Source organism: Bombina bombina, chromosome 1 (genome assembly GCF_027579735.1).
Source record: "Bombina bombina isolate aBomBom1 chromosome 1, aBomBom1.pri, whole genome shotgun sequence".
Taxonomy (NCBI): domain Eukaryota; kingdom Metazoa; phylum Chordata; class Amphibia; order Anura; family Bombinatoridae; genus Bombina; species Bombina bombina.
The window spans coordinates 546,134,855-546,160,008 of NC_069499.1; positions in this window are offsets into that span (position 1 = coordinate 546,134,855).

Genomic DNA, 25,154 nt, shown 5'->3' on the forward strand with positions numbered 1-25,154 from the left:
ACTTTTCAGCCGCAACTTTTCCATACCGCAGATCCCCTTACGTCAATTGCGTATCCTATCTTTTCAATGGGATCTTTCTAACTCTGGTATTTAGAGTCGTGTCTGAAGTGAGCGTTAGAAATCTAACGACAAAACTCCAGCCGCAGAAAAAAGTCAGTAGTTAAGAGCTTTCTGGGCTAACGCCGGTTTATAAAGCTCTTAACTACTGTGCTCTAAAGTACACTAACACCCATAAACTACCTATGTACCCCTAAACCGAGGCCCCCCCACATCGCCGACACTCGATTAAAATTTTTAACCCCTAATCTGCCGACCGCCACCTACGTTATACTTATGTACCCCTAATCTGCTGCCCCTAACACCGCCGACCCCTATATTATATTTATTAACCCCTAACCTGCCCCCCACAACGTCGCAGCCAGCTACCTACAATAATTAACCCCTAATCTGCCGACTGCAAAGAGCCGCCACCTACATTATAGCTATGTACCCCTAATCTGCTGCCCCTAACACCGCCGACCCCTATATTATATTTATTAACCCCTAATCTGCCCCCCTCAACGTAGCCTCCACCTGCCTACACTTATTAACCCCTAATATGACGAGCGGACCGCACCTCTACTATAATAAAGTTATTAACCCCTAATCCGCCTCACTAACCCTATAATAAATAGTATTAACCCCTAATCTGCCCTCCCTAACATCGCCGACACCTAACTTCAATTATTAACCCTAATCTGCCGACTGGAGCTCACCGCTATTCTAATAAATGTATTAACCCCTAAAGCTAAGTCTAACCCTAACACTAACACCCCCCTAAATTAAATATAATTTTAATCTAACGAAATTAATTAACTCTTCTTAAATAAATTATTCCTATTTAAAGCTAAATACTTACCTGTAAAATAAATCTTAATATAGCTACAATATAAATTATAATGATATTATAGCTATTTTAGGATTAATATTTATTTTACAGGTAACTTTGTATTTATTTTAACCAGGTACAATAGCTATTAAATAGTTAAGAACTATTTAATAGCTAAAATAGTTAAAATAATTACAAATTTACCTGTAAAATAAATCCTAACCTAAGTTACAATTAAACCTAACACTACACTATCAATAAATAAATTAAATAAAATACCTATAATTATCTACAATTAAACCTAACACTACACTATCAATAAATAAATTAAATACAATTCCTACAAACAAATACAATGAAATAAACTAACTAAAGTACAAAAAATAAAAAAGAACTAAGTTACAAAAAATAAATAAATATTTACAAACATTAGAAATATATTACAACAATTTTAAACTAATTACACCTACTCTAAGCCCCCTAATAAAATAACAAAGCCCCCCAAAATAAAAAAATGCCCTACCCTATTCTAAATTACTAAAGTTCAAAGCTCTTTTACCTTACCAGTCCTGAACAGGGCCCTTTGCGGGGCATGCCCCAAGAAGTTCAGCTCTTTTGCCTGTAAAAAAAAACATACAATACCCCCCCCAATATTACAACCCACCACCCACATACCCCTAATCTAACCCAAACCCCCCTTAAATAAACCTAACACTAAGCCCCTGAAGATCTCCCTACCTTGAGTCGTCTTCACCCAGCCGAGCCAAATTCTTCATCCAAGCGGAGCAAGAAGAGGTCCTCCATCCGGTAGAAGTCTTCATCCAAGCGGGGCAGAAGAGGTCTTCCATCCGATTGAAGTCTTCATCCAAGCTGCATCTTCTATCGTCATCCACCCGGAGCGGCAGCATCCTGAAGACCTCCGACGCGGAACATCCATCCTGGCTGACGACTGAACGACGAATGACGGTTCCTTTAAATGACGTCATCCAAGATGGCGTCCCTCGAATTCCGATTGGCTGATAGGATTCTATCAGCCAATTGGAATTAAGGTAGGAATATTCTGATTGGCTGATGGAATCAGCCAATCAGAATCAAGTTCAATCCGATTGGATGATCCGATCAGCCAATCAGATTGAGCTCGCATTCTATTGGCTGTTCCGATCAGCCAATAGAATGCGAGCTCAATCTGATTGGCTGATTGGATCAGCCAATCGGATTGAACTTGATTCTGATTGGCTGACTCCATCAGCCAATCAGAATTTTCCTACCTTAATTACAATTGGCTGATAGAATCGGTATTGTATGGGGTTTTTTTACAGGCAAAAGAGCTGAACTTCTTGGGGCATGCCCCGCAAAGGGCCCTGTTCAGGGCTGGTAAGGTAAAAGAGCTTTGAACTTTAGTAATTTAGAATAGGGTAGGGCATTTTTTTATTTTTGGGGGCTTTGTTATTTTATTAGGGGGCTTAGAGTAGGTGTAATTAGTTTAAAATTGTTGTAATATATTTCTAATGTTTGTAAATATTTTTTTATTTTTTGTAACTTAGTTCTTTTTTATTTTTTGTACTTTAGTTAGTTTATTTCATTGTATTTATTTGTAGGAATTGTATTTAATTTATTTATTGATAGTGTAGTGTTAGGTTTAATTGTAGATAATTATAGGTATTTTATTTAATTTATTTATTGATAGTGTAGTGTTAGGTTTAATTGTAACTTAGGTTAGGATTTATTTTACAGGTAAATTTGTAATTATTTTAACTATTTTAGCTATTAAATAGTTCTTAACTATTTAATAGCTATTGTACCTGGTTAAAATAAATACAAAGTTACCTGTAAAATAAATATTAATCCTAAAATAGCTATAATATCATTATAATTTATATTGTAGCTATATTAGGATTTATTTTGCAGGTAAGTATTTAGCTTTAAATAGGAATAATTTATTTAATAAGAGTTAATTCATTTCGTTAGATTAAAATTATATTTAATTTAGGGGGGTGTTAGTGTTAGGGTTAGACTTAGCTTTAGGGGTTAATACATTTATTAGAATAGCGGTGAGCTCCAGTCGGCAGATTAGGGGTTAATAATTGAAGTTAGGTGTCGGCGATGTTAGGGAGGGCAGATTAGGGGTTAATACTATTTATTATAGGGTTAGTGAGGCGGATTAGGGGTTAATAACTTTATAATAATAGCGGTGCGGTCCACTCGGCAGATTAGGGGTTAATAAGTATAGGCAGGTGGAGGCGACGTTGTGGGGGGCAGATTAGGGGTTAATAAATATAATATAGGGGTCGGCGGTGTTAGGGGCAGCAGATTAGGGGTACATAGGGATAATGTAAGTAGCGGCGGTTTACGGAGCGGCAGATTAGGGGTTAAAAATAATATACAGGGGTCAGCGATAGCGGGGGCGGCAGAATAGGGGTTAATAAGTGTAAGGTTAGGGGTGTTTAGACTCGGGGTACATGTTAGAGTGTTAGGTGCAGACGTAGGAAGTGTTTCCCCATAGGAAACAATGGGGCTGCGTTAGGAGCTGAACACGGCTTTTTTGCAGGTGTTAGGTTTTTTTTCAGCTCAAACAGCCCCATTGTTTCCTATGGGGGAATCGTGCACGAGCACGTTTTTGAGGCTGGCCTTGTCCGTAAGCAACTCTGGTATCAAGAGTTGAAGTTGCGTTAAATATGCTATACGCTCCTTTTTTGGAGCCTAACGCAGCCATTCTGTGGACTCTCAATACCAGAGTTATTTTAAAGGTGCGGCCAGAAAAAAGCCAGCGTTAGATACGCGGGTCGTTACCGACAAAACTCTAAATCTAGCCGCTAGAATGATAACTAATAACCTAAAAAATATCTCAATAGAAAACAGACCAATTAATCTCTCTGTTCATTCCCTTCGGTTCCAGGGTATCTAATTTAAAGATCCAATAGGATTCACATTGTTTCAATAACTGTGTCCAAATTACCACCACGTCTACAAATTTTGACGTGGTCGATAACCTGGAACCGAAGTTGACTGATGTTATGGCCGGCGGCCAAACAATGATGTGCCACAGGGGCAGTGGTGACCTTACACCTGATGTTACTCTTGTGTTCGGTTATACGGTCGCCCACCCGTCTGGTGGACTCCCCTATATAGGCCCGCCCACAAGGACATTTGATCATATAGATCACAAAACTGGTGTTGCATGTGTAGTAATCTCTATACCTAAATTTATGTCCTGTCAGCGGGTGTGAAAAATAGGGGCTTTTGATAATGGATCCACAGTTGGTACAGCCCAAACAGGGAAAACAGCCCAGACTTTTCTTGGTGATGTATCCCTGTTGAGGAGTTCTGCCAGGACCCACGTCTGCCTTTACAAGAGTATCTCTCAAACTTCTATTCCGCTTATAGGCTGGCATGGGGTATTGACAGAACTCCTCAACATTAGGAACACAGTCCTGTAAAATGTTCCAGTGTTTACGTATAATACGTGTGATGTTATGACTTTGTCTACAAAAACCAGAGACGAACACCATCCTATTGCTCTTATTCTGTACTGATTTTGGTTTAAACAAAATTTCCCTATCTATGGCAGAAACATCATTCATGGTCTCTTCAATCAATGTGGGTGGGTATCCCCTCTGGATGAACTTATCACCCATCTCTTTAAGTCTAAGCTGTGACCTATCAGCATCATCCACAATTCTTCTAACCCTGAGCATTTGACTGCGTGGGAGAGATTTCACCAGGGGTCGGGGATGTGCACTCTCATAGTGGAGTAGACTGTTCCTGTCAGTGCTTTTTCTGAATAAGTCAGTCTTGAAACCCCTACCATGTTTTGTAATAGTCACGTCTAAAAAATTAATGCTGGATTCACTCCATACCAGTGTGAATTTAATGTTATTAGTTGAATGGTTCAAATCCATTACAAAGGACTCCAGAGCTCCAACGTCGCCCAGCCAAATACCAAAAATATCGTTGATGTAGCGCCACCAGGTGGCGCCACATCGGAGAAATTCAGGATGCTCAAATACAAATTTTTCCTCAAACGAGTTCATAAAGATATTGGCATAATTAGGGGCGATGTTGGAGCCCATAGCAGTCCCCTGTAGTTGCATAAAAAACTGGTTCTCAAAAAGGAAATAGTTATTATACAGGACAATTTCCAAGAGTTGCAAGGTGAAGCAAACCTCAGGAGTGGAATATAACCCACACGACGACAGTGCACTACTGACAGCACCGGTGCCACCAGCATGTGTGATCGAAGTATATAGGCTAGTGACATCCAGGCTGAAAAGAATCAATTTGTCAGTAGTTAATTCCAGGTTATGCAACTTTGTAAGGAAGTCATTTGTATCCTTGATAAAAGTGCATGACTGCTCCACCAGGGGTCTTAAAATTCTATCCAAATATATTGCTATATTAGAAAAAATAGAATTTGTCCCTGCGACAATGGGACGACCTGGTGGAGCAGTCATGGACTTGTGGACCTTCGGTAATGCATACAGGACAGGGGTGATAGGGTCCTTCACCTGCAAAAATTGGCCAGTTTTCTTATCAATAACTTCAGACCTCAATGCAAAGTTAACACACAACTGGATCTCCTGTCGCAATTTAAAGACTGGATTAAAGGAGATAGGCTTATAAACAGATTGAACACTCAGTTGGCGATAAATTTCATCTTTGTAACTAGACTTATTGAGAATAACAGTTGCTCCGCCCTTATCGGCTGGCTTCAAGATGATATCAGTATTCCCCCTAAGTCTAGACAAGGCCTGGTGTTCACTTTTAGAGAAATTATTTTCCCTAATTTGACCCTTCAAGTGCTGTTTACTCACACGCTGTTGTAATATCTTTATGTCAGATAGTACTAACCTTTCAAAGGTTTCAATACCATAGTGTGTCTGCTGTGGGTAAAAGGCACTTTTGTTTCTTAAGCCCAGATCACTGATATTAAGAGACAACATAGGAGCAGATGGTGCTGCAACAATACCATTTTTAATTATCCCAGTACCCTGCATCAAATCAGAAGACAACTTAGGTTTCAAATCAGAAGATAACTTAGGTTTCAAATATACATCACCCTGTCCCAATTGAGTCCCATGTGATGAAGCATACCAGTGCTTTAATCGGATATTTCTAAAGAACCGATGAATGTCCTTGTAAGTTTCAAAGGGGTTGAAATCACTTGCGGGGCAAAACGACAGGCCCTTCTGCAATACAGCCGTCTCATAGTCATCAAGATGATAGTCAGAACTGTTTATGACTATGTCTTGCAGGATCGCGTTGCCCTCACAAACTGGGGCTTCCCTGTCGATCTCACCTTTGCCGCCTGGTTTCCGCCTGTGTTTGCGGCCGCCACGTTTTCTGGAACCCCTTCACCTTCGCTCTGTGTAAAATCCGAGGAGTCAGAGCTGCTGTTGCTTGCTGCCCCCGGCGGGTGTTGATGACGTCTCCTCTGGCTGGATGCGTAACGTCGCATCTTACCCTGCCGATCATAGATCCATCTATAGACGCGGTTAGATGAGTAATCCTGCTCGTCACGCTGGAACTTCATTCTTTTCCTTTCTTCAATGGTTTTTTTCATCTCGGCCAAGAGGCTCCGGTTATCAGCCATCAGCTTGTTAAAATCCACCTCAGATGCGGACTGTTTCATCTCGTCCTCCAGCTTGGTAATGGAACCCTTGAGCTCATCGATTTCCAACTGTAAGTATTCAACCGTAAGAACAATAAGGTCAAATGAGAATTTGTTTAAGATATGCTCAAATTTACGGCAATACTCAGTGGGTTTTTTTAACAATGTGGGACGGGTGCTCATCCGCAATCCCCGTGGGATGCGTTTAACTCTGAAATACTCTGCCAAAGTTGTTGCATGGAGACCATATGCTAGTAAATGCTTGGATAATTTCTCATGTTGTACTCCAGCTGCTTCTGCCGGTGCTGTGTGCAAAAAGCTGCGTGACCCACATACCAAAGTGGTAATCCTGGAGGCTTCCAGATCGGAGTAAGCAAAGGTCTGAGAGCCTGAAATTTCATCATTCATAGACATTTTTAAAGGCCAGTGCACGGATTCAGGCAGTGTAGGTAAATATGGCAATAAAGAGTAGAGTCCAGCACAAAGCTCAAGTCTTCAAAGTGGTGAGAATATTTCCTCAGAGTGACTGCCACACTCCAATATCATAATACAAAAGAGAAAGAGAGGAAATATTTCTCATGTAATCCAAGTCTTTTATTGATACAGGATCAGACAAAAAAAGGCATAACGTTTCGGGGTCAATACCCCTTAGTCATGTGATAAAAGCACACCCAGAACACACCTGTTTAAATAGGCTAATAAATTAACCCCTTAATGCAACCTGCTTAGTAATTTTATCACAGTAGTGTATTAACACTGACACCTGCTGGTCAGGTGTGAAATGGCATGTAAATTAAAAACAAACCTGTTGATCAAATAAGCCTACCAGGTAAAGCAAGATTTTTACAGTTATTCAGTGAGTCTAAATTAAATGTGAGCACAAACAAAAAAACTTCTCAAATATTTACACATTATGAATCATAAATTTGCATACAGAATTACATAGTGAATTACAATAGAGCAATGAACAAATGTATATTACAAGGTCCACCATATATAAATTTCTCAAATGAGAAAGGTGGATTTGATGAGGGTACCAATTTCATTTTATAAACACTTAATGGATCGCAATGTTTCCAAGAGATATATACTAAAGACCTAGAGTGATAACTCATAACCTAAAAAATATCTCAATAGAAAACAGACCAATTAATCTCTCTGTTCATTCCCTTCGGTTCCAGGGTATCTAATTTAAAGATCCAATAGGATTCACGTTGTTTCAATAACTGTGTCCTATTCCCACCACGTCTAGGAATTTTGACATGGTCGATAACCTGGAACCGAAGTTGACTGATGTTATGGCCGGCGGCCAAAAAATGATGTGCCACAGGGGCAGTGGTGACCTTACACCTGATGTTACTCTTGTGTTCGGTTATACGGTCGCCCACCCGTCTGGTGGACTCCCCTATATAGGCCCGCCCACAAGGACATTTGATCATACAGATCACAAAACTGGTGTTGCATGTGTAGTAATCTCTATACCTAAATTTATGTCCTGTCAGCGGGTGTGAAAAATAGGGGCTTTTGATAATAGATCCACAGTTGGTACAGCCCAAACAGGGAAAACAGCCCAGACTTTTCTTGGTGATGTATCCCTGTTGAGGAGTTCTGCCACGACCCACGTCCGCCTTTACAAGAGTATCTCTCAAACTTCTATTCCACTTATAGGCTGGCATGGGGTATTGACAGAACTCCTCAACATTAGGAACACAGTCCTGTAAAATGTTCCAGTGTTTACGTATAATACGTGTGATGTTATGACTTTGTCTACAAAAACCAGAGACGAACACCATCCTATTGCTCTTATTCTGTACTGATTTTGGTTTAAACAAAATTTCCCTATCTATGGCAGAAACATCATTCATGGTCTCTTCAATCAATGTGGGTGGGTATCCCCTCTGGATGAACTTATCACCCATCTTTTTAAGTCTAAGCTGTGACCTATCAGCATCATCCACAATTCTTCTAACCCTGAGCATTTGACTGCGTGGGAGAGATTTCACCAGGGGTCGGGGATGTGCACTCTCATAGTGGAGTAGACTGTTCCTGTCAGTGCTTTTTCTGAATAAGTCAGTCTTGAAACCCCTACCATGTTTTGTAATAGTCACGTCTAAAAAATCAATGCTGGATTCACTCCATACCAGTGTGAATTTAATGTTATTAGTTGAATGGTTCAAATCCATTACAAAGGACTCCAGAGCTCCAACGTCGCCCAGCCAAATACCAAAAATATCGTTGATGTAGCGCCACCAGGTGGCGCCACATCGGCGAAATTCAGGATGCTCAAATACCACCGACCCCTAGTGAAATCTCTCCCACGCAGTCAAATGCTCAGGGTTAGAAGAATTGTGGATGATGCTGATAGGTCACAGCTTAGACTTAAAGAGATGGGTGATAAGTTCATCCAGAGGGGATACCCACCCACATTGATTGAAGAGACCATGAATGATGTTTCTGCCATAGATAGGGAAATTTTGTTTAAACCAAAATCAGTACAGAATAAGAGCAATAGGATGGTGTTCGTCTCTGGTTTTTGTAGACAAAGTCATAACATCACACGTATTATACGTAAACACTGGAACATTTTACAGGACTGTGTTCCTAATGTTGAGGAGTTCTGTCAATACCCCATGCCAGCCTATAAGCGGAATAGAAGTTTGAGAGATACTCTTGTAAAGGCGGACGTGGGTCCTGGCAGAACTCCTCAACAGGGATACATCACCAAGAAAAGTCTGGGCTGTTTTCCCTGTTTGGGCTGTACCAACTGTGGATCTATTATCAACAGCCCCTATTTTTCATAGCCGCTGACAGGACATAAATTTAGGTATAGAGATTACTACACATGCAACACCAGTTTTGTGATCTATATGATCAAATGTCCTTGTGGGCGGGCCTATATAGGGGAGTCCACCAGACGGGTGGGCGACCGTATAACCGAACACAAGAGTAACATCAGGTGTAAGGTCACCACTGCCCCTGTGGCACATCATTTTTTGGCCACCGGCCATAACATCAGTCAACTTCGGTTCCAAGTTATCGACCACGTCAAAATTCCTAGACGTGGTGGTAATAGGACACAGTTATTGAAACAACGTGAATCCTATTGGATCTTTAAATTAGATACCCTGGAACCGAAGGGAATGAACAGAGAGATTAATTGGTCTGTTTTCTATTGAGATATTTTTTAGGTTATGAGTTATCACTCTAGGTCTGTAGTATATATCTCTTGGAAACATTGCGATCCATTAAGTGTTTATAAAATGAAATTGGTACCCTCATCAAATCCACCTTTCTCATTTGAGAAATGTATATATGGTGGACCTTGTAATATACATTTGTTCATTACTCTATTGTAATTCACTATGTAATTCTGTATGCAAATTTATGATTCATAATGTGTAAATATTTGAGAAGTTTTTTCTGTTTGTGCTCACATTTAATTTAGACTCACTGAATAACTGTAAAAATCTTGCTTTACCTGGTAGGCTTATTTGATCAACAGGTTTGTTTTTAATTTACATGCCATTTCACACCTGACCAGCAGGTGTCAGTGTTAATACACTACTGTGATAAAATTACTAAGCAGGTTGCATTAAGGGGTTAATTTATTAGCCTATTTAAACAGGTGTGTTCTGGGTGTGCTTTTATCACATGACTAAGGGGTATTGACCCTGAAACGTTGTGCCTTTTTTTTTGTCTGATCCTGTATCAATAAAAGACTTGGATTACATGAGAAATATTTCCTCTCTTTCTCTTTTGTATTATGATATTGGAGTGTGGCAGTCACTCTGAGGAAATATTCTCACCACTTTGAAGACTTGTGCTTTGTGCTGGACTCTACTCTTTATTGCCTTAATTGTAACTTAGGTTAGGATTTATTTTACAGGTAATTTTGTAAGTATTTTAGCTAGGTAGTTATTAAATAGTTAATAACTATTTAATAACTATTGTACCTGGTTAAAATAAATACAAAGTTGCCTGTAAAATAAAATTAAATCCTAAAATAGCTACAATATAACTATTAGTTATATTGTAGCTATCTTAGGGTTTATTTTATAGGTAAGTATTTATTTTTAAATAGGAATAATTTAGTTAATAATATTAATTTTTATTTAGATTTATTTAAATAATATTTAAGTTAGGGGGGTGTTAGGGTTAGGGTTAGACTTAGGTTTAGGGGTTAATAAGTTTAATATAGTGGCGGTGGTGTAGGGGGGGCAGGATAGGGGTTCATAAGTTTAATATAGGTGGCGGCGGTATAGGGGGTGCAGGATAGGGGTTAATAAGTTTAAGATAGATGGCGGCAATATAGGGGGGCAGGATAGGGGTTAATAAATTTAATATAGGTGGCGGCGGTATAGGGGGCAGCAGATTAGGGGTTAATAGGTATTATGTAGGTGGCGGCGGGGTCGGGAGCGGCGGTTTAGGGGTTAATATATTTATTATAGTTGCGGCGGGTTCCGGGAATGGCGGTTTAGGAGTTAGTACGTTTATTTAGTTGCGGCGGGGTCCGGGAGTGGCGGTTTAGAGGTTAATAAGTATAATGTAGGCGGTGTAGGGGGGACAGATTAGGGGTGTTTAGACTCGGGGTACATGTTAGGGTGTTGGGTGCAGACGTTCCCATAGGAATCAATGGGATATCGGGCAGCAGCGAACATGAGCTCTCGCTGCTGTCAGACCCCCATTGATTCCAATGGGATCCGCCGCCTCCAGGGCGGCGGATTGAAAACCAGGTATGCTGGGCCGGAATAGTGCCGAGCGTACCTGCTAGTTATTTGATAACTAGCAAAGCCTCGCCACAAATACACTGCGGAATTACAGCGTATTTGCGGTTGACGGCTTGATAACTAGAGGCTAATAGGTTCACCAAATTAATGCAAAGGGAAACTTTTTGGATATATAGGTTTTAGTCTCTGGTTCTTATGGGTCTAAATCAAGTAATAGATTCAGCAGCTTTCTATTAAAATAGGGTATTTCTCTTGTCAATATGATCTGTAAACTGGAGTTTGGCTGTGCATATTTGAATCTATTATCATCCGATCTAGAGATTTATCCTGCTATGTGCTCACAGGTTGTTCGTTTTTTTAATTTTTAATATTTAGAAAGTATCTTTCTATATGTTTGAATCAATTTGAATATATATTTATTATTGTTATTTTTGGTGCATATATTTAGTGTACATATATGTACATGTGTTCATGTGTATCAGTTGTATTGTGCACTACGATAGAATATATATATACTGTATATCATTTGTATGTATGCTACTGATACACACAGGCGCCTATCTCTGTTCCATATTTTGTTCTAGATCGTATGACACTAAGGTGTAAGGTGAGTGCTGCCTCCACTGGATATTTGGAGTTTGGTGCCCCCACTTTGGAGGAACAGATCCACTTGACAACTATGGGCCCCATTACATATGCAGTGCCGCCCGCAAAATCATCCGGCGCCAGATTTTACGCGATTTTGGTATTACATATACGGAGTAGCATACAAGTTACGCACGTATATTTAACCCGTCGCTCGCAATTATTACTCCCATAGGCTAACATGGGACCGCGTCGTAAATCGGTATCTAATATCCAGCGCAAGGGCTTACGTGGGGAAAATGGAGAAATCTTACTCCATTTATACCTCGCCATAAAAGGCAGCCAAAGCAAACCTTGCGCTGAGTATGGGAGCACCGTAACTTCTGAAAATGCCTGCAAAAATAAACTAACACCTAACGCATGCGCAATGTCTATCTATCTGTCAACCGCAATCCCCACCGCAATAACTAATAAAGTCTATTAACCCCTAAACTGCCATAGCCCACAACGCAATAACCCTATTCTAGTATTAACCCCTAAACCGCCATAGCCCACAACGCAATAAACCTATTCTAGTTTTAACAATACCATGAATGAAAGAAGGATTGAGCGATTTGGACGGTCAATCAAAGAAGGACACAGGCCGCACTTAGTTAGTCAGAGCTTTTATTACTATATAGCTCTAAACAACCAAAAGTCAGGACGTCTACCCTCCACCCTTTTTCCTTTAATGCGGAATATACACCCAGTAAAATACACAGATATTGGAACAGGCTGGCCAGCTCACTATATTATAAATAATCCTATATCAATCTCACATTCACCATATACAATGTATCAACTTGAAACTGCAATAAATCTGAGGGAAGAAAGATTATACATTTATATCATCATAGTCCGTATATTGTAACGGGGCCCCAAAGTTGCAGCTGTTACAAACAAAGTAGATATTCAATTTCCAGGCTCTTAAGTGTATAAACACGCTCTGGCTCTGAACACAATTCCTTTACACGATGTAACTGCTTAGTTGCAAAGTTCATACTTGTTACTTCATACTGTGATTAAAACTTGTGCGTGATATACATGCAGTTTCTAAAAAAAAAAACGCATAGGGCTGAATGTCGGGGCCTCATCAGATCATCTGATGAGGCCCCGACATTCAGCCCTATGTGGGAGGGGAGAAACTGCAGCAATAGAGACTCTTAAATCGTCTTAACAGCAAAACAGGTACTGAGGAAATCGTCTTTTGTTTTGGCTTGAAAGTCTTGCGGCTAACAGCCGGGTCTGTCCCGCCAAGGTACATTGTGCGTTTGTTTTTTGAGAAACCGCATGTATATCACTCACAAGTTTTAATCACAGTATGAAGTAACAAGTATGAACTTTGCAACTAAGCAGTTACATCGTGTAAAGGAATTGTGTTCAGAGCCAGAGCGTGTTTATACACTTAAGAGCCTGGAAATTGAATATCTACTTTGTTTGTAACAGCTGCAACTTTGGGGCCCCGTTACAATATACGGACTATGATGATATAAATGTATAATCTTTCTTCCCTCAGATTTATTGCAGTTTCAAGTTGATACATTGTATATGGTGAATGTGAGATTGATATAGGATTATTTATAATATAGTGAGCTGGCCAGCCTGTGTATTTTACTGGGTGTATATTCCGCATTAAAGGAAAAAGGGTGGAGGGTAGACGTCCTGACTTTTGGTTGTTTAGAGCTATATAGTAATAAAAACTCTGACTAACTAAGTGCGGCCTGTGTACCTCTTTGATTTACCGTCCAAATCGCTCAATCCTTCTTTCATTCATGGTATTGTAAATTATTTGGGACAGCCAGCACGGTTTAGAGAGTGTTGGAATTTGAGAAATACATTGTGCACCACCACATATCTTTATTTAATATAGTATTCTAGTATTAAGCCCTAAACCGCCATAGCCCACAATGCAATAAACCTATTCTAGTATTAACCCCTAAACCGCCATAGCCCACATAGCCTATTAAATGTATTAACCCATAATCTGCCGCCGCCAACATCGCCACCACTATAATAAAGTTATTAACCCCTAAACCTAAGGCTAACCCTAACACCCCCTAACTTAAATATTATTTAAATAAATCTAAATAAAATTACTATTATTAACTAAATTATTCCTATTTAAAACTAAATACTTTTATATTAATAATTACATTGTAGCTATTTTAAGATTTATTTTTATTTTACAGGCAAGTTTGTATTTATTTTAACTAGGTAGAATAGTTATTAAATAGTTATTAACTATTTCATAGCTACCTAGTTAAAATAAATACAAATTTACCTGTACAATAAATCCTAACCTAAGTTACAATTATACCTAACACTACACTATCATTAAATAAATTAAATTAATTAACTACAATTACCTAACATTAAATACAATTAAATAAACTAAAGTACAAACCCCCCCACTAAATTACAGAAAATAAAAAAAATTACAAGAAGTTTAAACTAATTACACCTAATCTAAGCCCCCTAATAAAATAAAAAAGCCCCCCAAAATAATAGAATTCCCTACCCTATACTGAATTACAAATAGGGCTTTTTGCGGGGCATTGCCCCAAAGTAATCAGCTCTTTTACCTGTAAAAAAAGATATACAACCCCTCCAACATTAAAACCCACCACCCACACACCCAACCTTACAATAAAATCCACCCAATCCCCCCTTAAAAAAACCTAACACTAAACCCTTGAAGATCACCCTACCTTGAGCCGTCTTCACCCAGCCGGGCAGAAGTCTTCATCCAATCCGGGCAGAAGTCTAACATAGTGCTCAGAGAGGCAGACAAAGGAGGAGGTTTAGTAGTCCAAAATAAATCAGACTACATTATCGAAGCCTATAGATTGCTTAATGATCCTCTCACTTATGTATGCCTCAGAGGAGATCCATCTACTAAATTCCAAAAGGAATATGATTCCTTAACTGATACCGCAAATTTTAACAAATTATTAAACATCAATGAGTTGAAATACCTCACCCACCCATCTACCAAAGATCCACAAGGACCTAAAGAATCCCCTGGGGCGACCGATAGTGTCCGGGATCGATTCTTTAACATCAAGACTTTCCGAATACGTGGATATTTTCCTAAAGCCTCTGGTAATAAAACTACCTTCTTACATCAGAGACTCTACGGACCTTATAGTCAAATTTAGCCATATACAATGGAAAAATACGTACAAATGGGTTACACTAGATGTGTCTTCCCTGTATACTTGTATTCCACACGATCTGGGAATACAGATGATGGAACAAGTTCTAAAAAAGAACACAAAACTGACTGAAGTCCACCAACTATTTATCCTAGACAGTATCAGATTTGTCTTGGAAAAGAACTTCTTTTTATTTGATAACAAATTTTTCCTTCAGATCAGTGGAACCGCTATTTACATATTTACACCAACAACCCCTTCCACAACAACATCATATGGTGGGGCAGGTACATAGACGACATTATAGTCATATGGGACGGAGAAGAAAAAACCTGCCAAGAGTTTATCGAATCTCTAAATACTAACACGCTCAATCTTAGGTTTACCTCAAAAATCTCAGAAATCCAGATAGAATTCCTGGACCTGATATTGTTCCATGAAAACAACAACATTATGACAAAACTCTATACAAAAGAAACAGATTGTAATGGGTATTTACAAGCCAACAGTGGCCATTAGCAGCCCTGGATTAATAACATCCCGTACGGCCAGTTCCAGCGAGTACGAAGAAACTGTACAAAAATGAGTGACTATAATAAAGAATCAGACATACTAAAAAATAAATTCATCCAAAAGAAATAACCAAAAAAACTGGTAGAAAATGCTCATAAGAAGGTCAGATCACTGGAAAGAAAAAAACTACTAAACGGGAAAAAAGGAAAGACTATATCAAATTCACAGAATATCTCTATGATTACCACCTTTAATGAAGCAGCTCCAGAAATCAGAAAAATCCTGAAAAAATATTGGCCAATTTTACAAGATAAGCTACTAAAGAATACAATAGGTCTGGCTCCTAACATTACATTCAGAAGAAACAAAAGCTTTAAACAGATGTTAGCACCTAGCCAACTTAAGCAGAACAAAGGAGATAATTGGCTCACGGACAAAAGTAAGGGATTTTTCAAATGTAACAGACTCAACTGTAAGGAATGTGAGCATGCATACATCCCTAATAAACCTTCAAAAATAATTCAATCCACAACTTTCTCAAACAAAACCTGTACCATCAATAGACTGACTAACTGTAAAACCACAGTCGTGGTATACTTATTGGAATGTACATGCAAACTCCAATATATAGGACGCACCAAAAGACCATATAAGACCCGCCTTCTAGAGCATCTAAAAAACATTGAAGATGGCTACAAGGATCATAGTGTCTCTAGACATTTTAAAAACAAACACCAACAGAATCCCCAATTCTTAAGGGGAACCATTTTGGAACATGTGGTCCCCCCCAAAAGGGGAGGTGATAGATTTCAATTAGATTTCAATTACTACGACAGAGAGAGTCATATTGGATTCATTACATGGGCACCATGGTACCTAATGGACTAAACGAAGATTTAGATTTAGCAGCATTCCTCTAACAATATGTTGTTAATTCCATCCAACTACAGTTATAGCCCAACAACCACCACCCAACATTCACATAACTATAAATGAAACCTGAACGCAGTAATAGGTAGCTTTTGTATACCACACATGCACTATAGTGCGTTGGGTATTTTCTTTTATATATATATTTTTAATAAAAATATTTTTCTTCCCCTTTTGGTATATATCATAAGTTTTAAATAAATTTTCTTTTAATCTAGTGTAACTTATTATGGTTAAAAATAATATCTCTTTTTTACCATATCCATTAACAAGGTTTCTTATACTCTGGGTCTCCCAAACATCATTAGATTAGGAATTGTATAGAATTTAGAAACTAGCTATCTGAAAAAAATAGCATAAGGATATATACATATTGCCCTCCTAACAAAGGCAAAAACACGCATATTGCCTTTAGACCCACACTTCTGAGACATCACTACCTGCTGTTACCAAAGACAGGACACTAAATACTCCTTACATGATCATCCCTTACCTCATACGATTGGGGTAGAATCCGGTAAGGAGACATCCTTTCACTGATCTATATATATATATATATATATATATATATATATGAACCAGAACTCTATTAAGAATATATACCTAATCATACTTTGAATAATATTGTAAAGAGGACATTATAACCACCATTATTCTGTGCTCTATCTTGAGTACCCATATCTATTGTATTCTGTTGCGCTGAACTACCAAAGATTTGCTCTCTTTATTGTATATCATAAATATATATATATGTATGTATATATATATATATATATATATATATATATATATATATATATATATATATGATTTTTTGGTACAATATCTATACCTTTATATCTATAGGCCTGTCCAATTTGGCCAGATACGGTAACTAATTCTTCCAGATTTGCTTTTAGCTGAGAGCTTGTGAGTGCTAGACTTCCTCTGTGTGTTGTATTAATTTGTTTTTAATTTTCCCTATGGGCCTTGCACCCAGACATGTCTGGGTTTAACTGCCTGGGACTCTGGGGACAGTAAAGCTACCTGTGAGTGCTATTGTAAGTTATCTAGATTGTAAGTTCCCACGGGAATAAGGCCCTCAATTCCCCCTGTTTTTTTCTGTAAAATTTTGTTGTATTGTTTCTCCATTGTACTGTTATCCTTGTACCCATGGGCAGCGCTGCGGAATCTGTTGGTGCTTTATAAATAAAGAATAATAATAATGATAATAATATTGAGCACCCAGGGCTGTGCATGTTGCAGGGACATAGGATGAGAGTGCAGTCCCCTTCCGTGTTTTGTATATGTCTAGGGTGATTACATAAGCCTATGCACCCTTGACTTGTTCCCAGTTTGTTTGATTGAGAGCATGCATTTTATGGCTGCATTAGGGACCCAGGTTTTGGGAGAGACCTTGACGTGGTACCTAGGCTTGTCCCATTTGGCCAGAGGCTGTAACTAACTATTTCAGTTTTGCTTTTAATCTTAGCTGAGAGCTTGCAACTGAGTGCTAGACTTCCTCTGTGTGTTGATTATATATAGGTATGATATATACAGATATCTATAGGAAACTCTATTTAAAATACTTAGAACATTGGAATGTGAAATAATTACAGTAAAGAGTTACATTTTTATTAAATATTAATATTGAATAAATACACTTTTACATGTTTTCAGCTATTTATCTACAAAGTGCTCCAATCCACATATATAATGTCAAATAGCTGGTGGCCCAGAACTCCAACCTTTGTGCCCAAATAGTGACCTGGGTGTAATCCTCAGGATTCAGATACAAAACTTAGTAGTAAAGGAGGTGTCTTCCATACTCCGTTGGGAGCACGGCTGGTTAGCCGGATAAAGATTTAAAATTAGTCTTGAAGAAGGATCACTGAAAGAGCCGAAACGTCGACCATGAAAGTTCACGCATAACGCTTGATGTATTTGTAATAAACTTTATTGACTATTTAAAATCCTGTGAGTGCCCTCCTTTACTACCAAGTTTTATATATATATAATTTTCACCATATGTTGAAATAAAAGTCTTATAAGAGACAGAGCATTAAATCATTGCAGTAGATTTATTCGAATGAACAAACAGGTGAACACCACTCCACACACACCTCACAGCCACATCCGACGCGTTTCCTGCCGCTAAACGGCACTTCGTCAGGGATATTGACAGCTGCTGTGAACCTCCCTTAAAAAGGCTAAGCCCTCATATTCAGATTTAAAGGTATAGTACTTTTTCTATAGCCTTTCATACAAGGGGGTTAAACAAAAACATTGTTACAAAATAAAACTATATAAAATATTCAATACAATGTTGCAACTTGAGCACACTAAAGTTTAACATAATTTCACATAAATAGGAACATTTAGTCTCATGCACTATAAATGTATGACTCTCTATATATATATATACCGTTATATTTTTACAATTCATGGCTAATTTATAGGTATGAAAATTAATTACAATTAATACACTCGGCTTTGCCTTGATTCATAATGATGTCAATATAATGAATATTCGAATAATATAATACAGAAAAATTAAAGATTAAAAATTGATCTGTTCTAATCTTCAAATATAACATCATTTTATGACTGAACCCACAATGTTATGATACTATCAATTATTTTAGGCATTACTTAGAATTTCATATTAGTTGCCTATATATAATTTTACATCTGAAATCATATTTATACCAAAAGGACTTCCGGTTTTCAATGTATATATCCAATAGACTTCACTCCTATTTAGGGCTTGAACTCTATTTCCCCCAACATTATATTTTGGTATTAAATCAATACCTTGAACGGAGAAAAGTGTATTGATATATTCTAATTCTTGTTTATCATAATTATCATTTCTTCTGTGTAGTGCAAAGTGCTTTGATACAGGTGTTTTTGGAATATCATTTTCTAAGGAAAGCAAGTGCTCCCTCACTCTATCCTTGAGCATTCTTGTAGTTCTTCCTGTATATTGACTATTACACAGTTTGCATGTGATCAAATATATAACAAATCTTGAGTTACAATCTATATGGTGGTTTATCTTATATGTGTTGCCAGTGACAGTTGAGGTAAAGGTATCACTTTTCTTCATGTAGCTGCAAGATTTACAAGGTATTCCTCCACACTTAAAGCTACCATTACATTTTCCTAGCCACATTTTATTTACTGTTTTGGCTTTATCAGCAAAATTCCGTTTTAGACTATTCTCTATAGTTTCTGATCTTCTAGAAACACATCTAACACCTTTTTCTATGGTTGTTCTTAATTTAGGATCATTTTTTAACAGTGGAATAAATCTTTGTACAATTCTGCATATATCCTGATACTGTCTGCTATATTTTGTTGAAAACGTTAGCCTATCTAAGTCTCCATTTACTCTCTTCGGCTTATCCTTTAGCAAAACCTGTCTATCCATCTCATAGACTGCCTTCATAGTTTTAAATAAATCCTTCTTGTTATACCCTCTGTCACTCAGTCTTTCTACTAAATTATTGGCTTGATCCAAATACGTCTCATTATCGCTACAATTACGCCTAAGGCGCATAAATTGCCCCTTTGGAATCCCTTTCTTTACACAATAGGGGTGGCCTGAGTCAGCCCTCAAAATCGTATTACCAGAAGTTTTTTAATCTTTAATTTTTCTGTATTATATTATTCGAATATTCATTATATTGACATCATTATGAATCAAGGCAAAGCCGAGTGTATTAATTGTAATTAATTTTCATACCTATAAATTAGCCATGAATTGTAAAAATATAACGGTATATATATATATATATAGAGAGTCATACATTTATAGTGCATGAGACTAAATGTTCCTATTTATGTGAAATTATGTTAAACTTTAGTGTGCTCAAGTTGCAACATTGTATTGAATATTTTATATAGTTTTATTTTGTAACAATGTTTTTGTTTAACCCCCTTGTATGAAAGGCTATAGAAAAAGTACTATACCTTTAAATCTGAATATGAGGGCTTAGCCTTTTTAAGGGAGGTTCACAGCAGCTGTCAATATCCCTGACGAAGTGCCGTTTAGCAGCAGGAAACGCGTCGGATGTGGCTGTGAGGTGTGTGTGGAGTGGTGTTCACCTGTTTGTTCATTCGAATAAATCTACTGCAATGATTTAATGCTCTGTCTCTTATAAGACTTTTATTTCAACATATGGTGAAAATTGGTTAAAAATTGCAGCATTTGGAGGTTGCTGCCAAAGGAAATACAAGTCACAGGCTTTCCACAGGTAATGCTGTCCGGTGAAACGGTTTACTACAGTAACTCCGCCATCTTGCATGAGTGAGGCCGGATAACAGTGAGTAACCAAGCTTGTCCATTGTTTACTTTTTGAGAAAGTTGACTTCAAATATTATCACTACTTCTGTATATCAAGAGCGATACAAGATCCTATACCTGTAATAAGAAGTATGAATATACACCTATAACGAGAAATGTGACAAACCTTGTGTTTTGCTTTTACTTAATGCATTTGCTTAAATACCTGAAAATAACCGAAGTGGAATATCCTGTGCAGTGGTTTCTAGTCCTGACAATATACCGGCTATATTTACACTGTTAGAGAGTGACAGTGTTATATTTTATTACGGATTACATAATAGCTAAAGGCATTGTATTATATTTTTCCGTTGTTCATAACACAGAGTGCATGAGTTTGTATGTTTATATATATATATATGTGTGTGTGTGTGTGTATTTATGTATTTATGTTTATATGTCTGTAAATACATATATACATATATCTCTGTACATACTCACACACAAACACACACACACACACACATATATATATATATATATATATATATATATATATATATATATATATTTACATACATCAATGTAAATATTTGCATAGGAAATTAGCACATCTAGGCAAGTATCCCCGCTTGCTTTTCCCCAGAAATTCTTAATATACAATGTTACCAATGCACAAGAGAATTGTGGGTAAGATATGCAAATTCTCAGTTTTTTTGCTTCAAAATACTGTTTTGACACAGCGATCCTTTTAACAGGATTATGAGAGCAAACCAGAAATCACTCACTAGACAAGCCTGTTTCGTTCTTTTTGGAACTCATCAGTAGGAAATAGATTTCTGGTTGCTGGATTAGTAAAGCTATTTTCATGGTTAAACCAAAATTCATTAAAATTATGGGGGGAGATAAAAAACTGAAATTAAAATCCTCCATGTCTCAAAATTAAATCAATGTAAATATTTGCATAGGAAAGTAGCACATCTAGGCAAGTATACCCACTTGCTTTTCCCCAGAAATTCTTAATATACAATGTTACCAATGCACAAGAGAATTGTGGGTAAGATATGCAAATTAGATATGCAAATTCTCAGTTTTTTAGCTTCAAAATACTGTTTTGACACAGCGATCCTTTTAACAGGATTATGACAGCAAACCAGAAATCACTTACTAGACAAGCCTGTTTTGTTCTTTTTGGAACTCATCAGTAGGAGATAGATTTCTGGTTGCTGCATTGGTAAAGCTATTTTCATGATTAAACCAAAATTCATTAAAATTATGGGGGGAGATAAAAAACTGAAATTAAAATCCTCCATGTCTCAACATAGGAAATTAGCACATTTCAGTTTTTTATCTCCCCCCATAATTTTAATGAATTTTGGTATATACATACATAAAGATATTTAGACATGTATATGTATGTATTTATATGTTAAAGCCATTTGCAGCCCTTTTTTCTAACACCTGAGACCTCATATCTTTGAGTCCTTATGACCTTTTTATTGCAATTTTTTTAAAATAATTTATTTATGATTTTAACTGTACTTTTAAAAATAGTTTTGATGTTTTTTGAGCAACTTTTTAGTCGATCGTAACTGTTAAAGAGAGCTGTAAAACGCAGTCTATAAATGCGTGAAGAGCCGCTATAAACCCCTTTTTTCTTGCATGCAACAGCGTGCCACTTGTAATCTAGCCCTCTATAAATTAAGCACAGACATATTTAGAAGATATTGCTGTAAGACGATTAGAAACAAATGCGATCCTGTGATTTATAGTTTCTATTACTAGATGGTGTAATAGGCACTGAAAACTGTTTATAATCTGTACAACATCAAGACACCCATGATGCAGAAAAGTCTGCACATGTCTTAGTCTAAGTTTACAGGTGCATATAAAAAAAAGGAAATACCTGTAATACGTAAATTACACAAGATTTAAAGGGACATTCAAGTCAAAATAAACTTTTATGACTCAGATAGAGCATGTAGTTTTATTTTTTTTTTTTATTTTTAATTCCAAAGCATAGTCAATATATCAGGCATACAATTGCACATGTAAATAGATAATGTGTCTAACTAGTGAATAAATGGTATATAAAAAAGGATAATTTACAGTCCAATCAAGTCCATATTCAACCTGTATTCGCAATAAATTTCATACAGTCCAAAAAATATAATTGTCCTGAATATTCTTTTCTTCCTTTTCTTCCTTCTTTCTCTTCCTTTCACTTCACCAAAATACCTTACATTAATAGTTATACAGTTTTAAAGTATAAAAGATAAATACCTAATAATAACAACACAAAAAAATAAATGATAATTTTACATTTTTCCTAATTTCTCTCTTGCTCAGACACAGAGTTATTCTCCTCTTAAATTAGCCTCGATAATTAAGTTTTTCACTGGATCAATAGTTTGTCTCTTGGTGCATCTGTCAAGGGACTTTAAGAGTAGCGTCCATTTATTGAAAAAAATAATAATTTTAGATTCTGATTCCAACTGAAGCCCCACTACCTCTATAAACAAACAGTTCATCGCTATTTTTTTTTTTTTAAATACTGTGAATTTAGGTTGTTTCTTTGAACGCCAGTCATTCAGGATAATTTTCCACTGTTCCTCAACAGACCCAATATCCTAATGTGGCAAACCGGCTTGACCTTTCTGTATAAGGTCTAAGCGGGTTCCACAAATGCCACTCCAGCAACAAGTTGATTGCATGAGGGAGTTCCGGCATTTGTATAAGAGCGTTGCTAAAGCCTACTTTCACTTCCTGCTGTGGATTGTCAGGTTATCTGTGAGTAACATTAAATAAACTACAGATATATCATAGAATCTAATATTTCATTTTGTAGCTACAAAATCCAATTTGATTTGAGATGGTCTTGGCTGGGTGAAACAACCCCCTTCTTCTTGCTCTGAAACATTTGATCATTTTATTTAGCAATTTATTCCAAAGAGATGGTCATCTATATGGCTGTGTATTGCAAATCTTAGATCAGACAAAATATACATTTCTCCTGATTAATATGCCAACAGACATGATGTCTGAGAATTTCTTATGAAGCTTAAATAGATTAAATAGAAATGATTCATTCCATCTAGGTGTTAAGTTACCCCTGTTGTTTAGATACACATCATGTACTGAGCCAAGCAGAAACATATATGGCATTGTAACTGAAATTCATTTTTAAAAGTACAACTTGTATGGTTTTCAAGCCTGTATAAAAATGTAAAATTCCATGGATCTGAGAAATGCATTTCAGGTTTGTAATAAATTTAATAATAACCTATTCTTTTTATTTTTCAGGCATCTGACAAATACATGTGTGGTTGTCCCATAAATTGTGTCATATGTTTTATGCACTCAGAAAGAGGTGTACTGAATGTGAATTATGCTGTGTTAGTATGAATATAATGCCAGGATGTGAAATGCTATGATTCTGGGGAGAGCAAATAATTGACAGTATAATTGCTTATTAATATGATCACTAGAAACATACTTGTATTTGGTATTGGAATAATCAGAAAAATGACATTATATTATTCCATCTATAATTAAAATTGTAACGCCTATATTTAGAGTTTTGCGGCCGAAGGGGTGCGTTAGCTGCTTCTAAACAACGCTGGTATTGAGAGTTCTCTGAAGAGCTGCATTAGACTCCAAAAAGGGAGCGTAAAGGCATATTTACCGCCACTTCAACCCTCAATACCAGCGTTGCTTACGGTAGCGGCTAGCTGGAAAAACGTGCTTGTGCACGATTCCCCCATAGGAAACAATGGGGCAGTTTAGGCAGAAAAAAAACTAACACCTGCAAAAAAGCAGCGTTAAGCTCCTAACGCAGCCCCATTGTTTCCTATGGGGAAACAGTTTCTAAGCCTGCACCTAACACCCTAACATGAACCCCGAGTCTAAACACCCCTAACCTTACACTTATTAACCCCTAATCTGCTGCCCCCGCTATCGCTGACACCTGCATTACACAATTAACCCTTAATCTGCCACTCCGGACACCGCCGCCACCCTCATTATACCTATTTACCGCTAATCTGCTGCCCCTAACATCGCCAACACCTATATTATATTTATTAACCCCTAATCTGCCCCCCCAACGTCGCCGTTACCTTACCTACACTTATTAACGCCTAATCTGCCGACCGGACCTCGCCGCTACTCTAATAAAGTTATTAACCCCTAAACCGTCGCACTCCCGCCTTGCAAACCCTATAATAAATAGTATTAACCCCTAATCTGCCCTCCCTAACATCACCGCCACCTAACTTCAAGCATTAACCCCTAATCTGCCGACCGGACCTCTCCTCTACTCTAATAAATGTAGTAACCCCTAAAGCTAAGTCTAACCTTAACACCCCCTAAATTAAATATAATTTTAATCTAACAAAATAAATTAAATCTTATTAACTAAAGTATTCCTATTTAAAACTAAATACTTACCTGTAAAATAAAC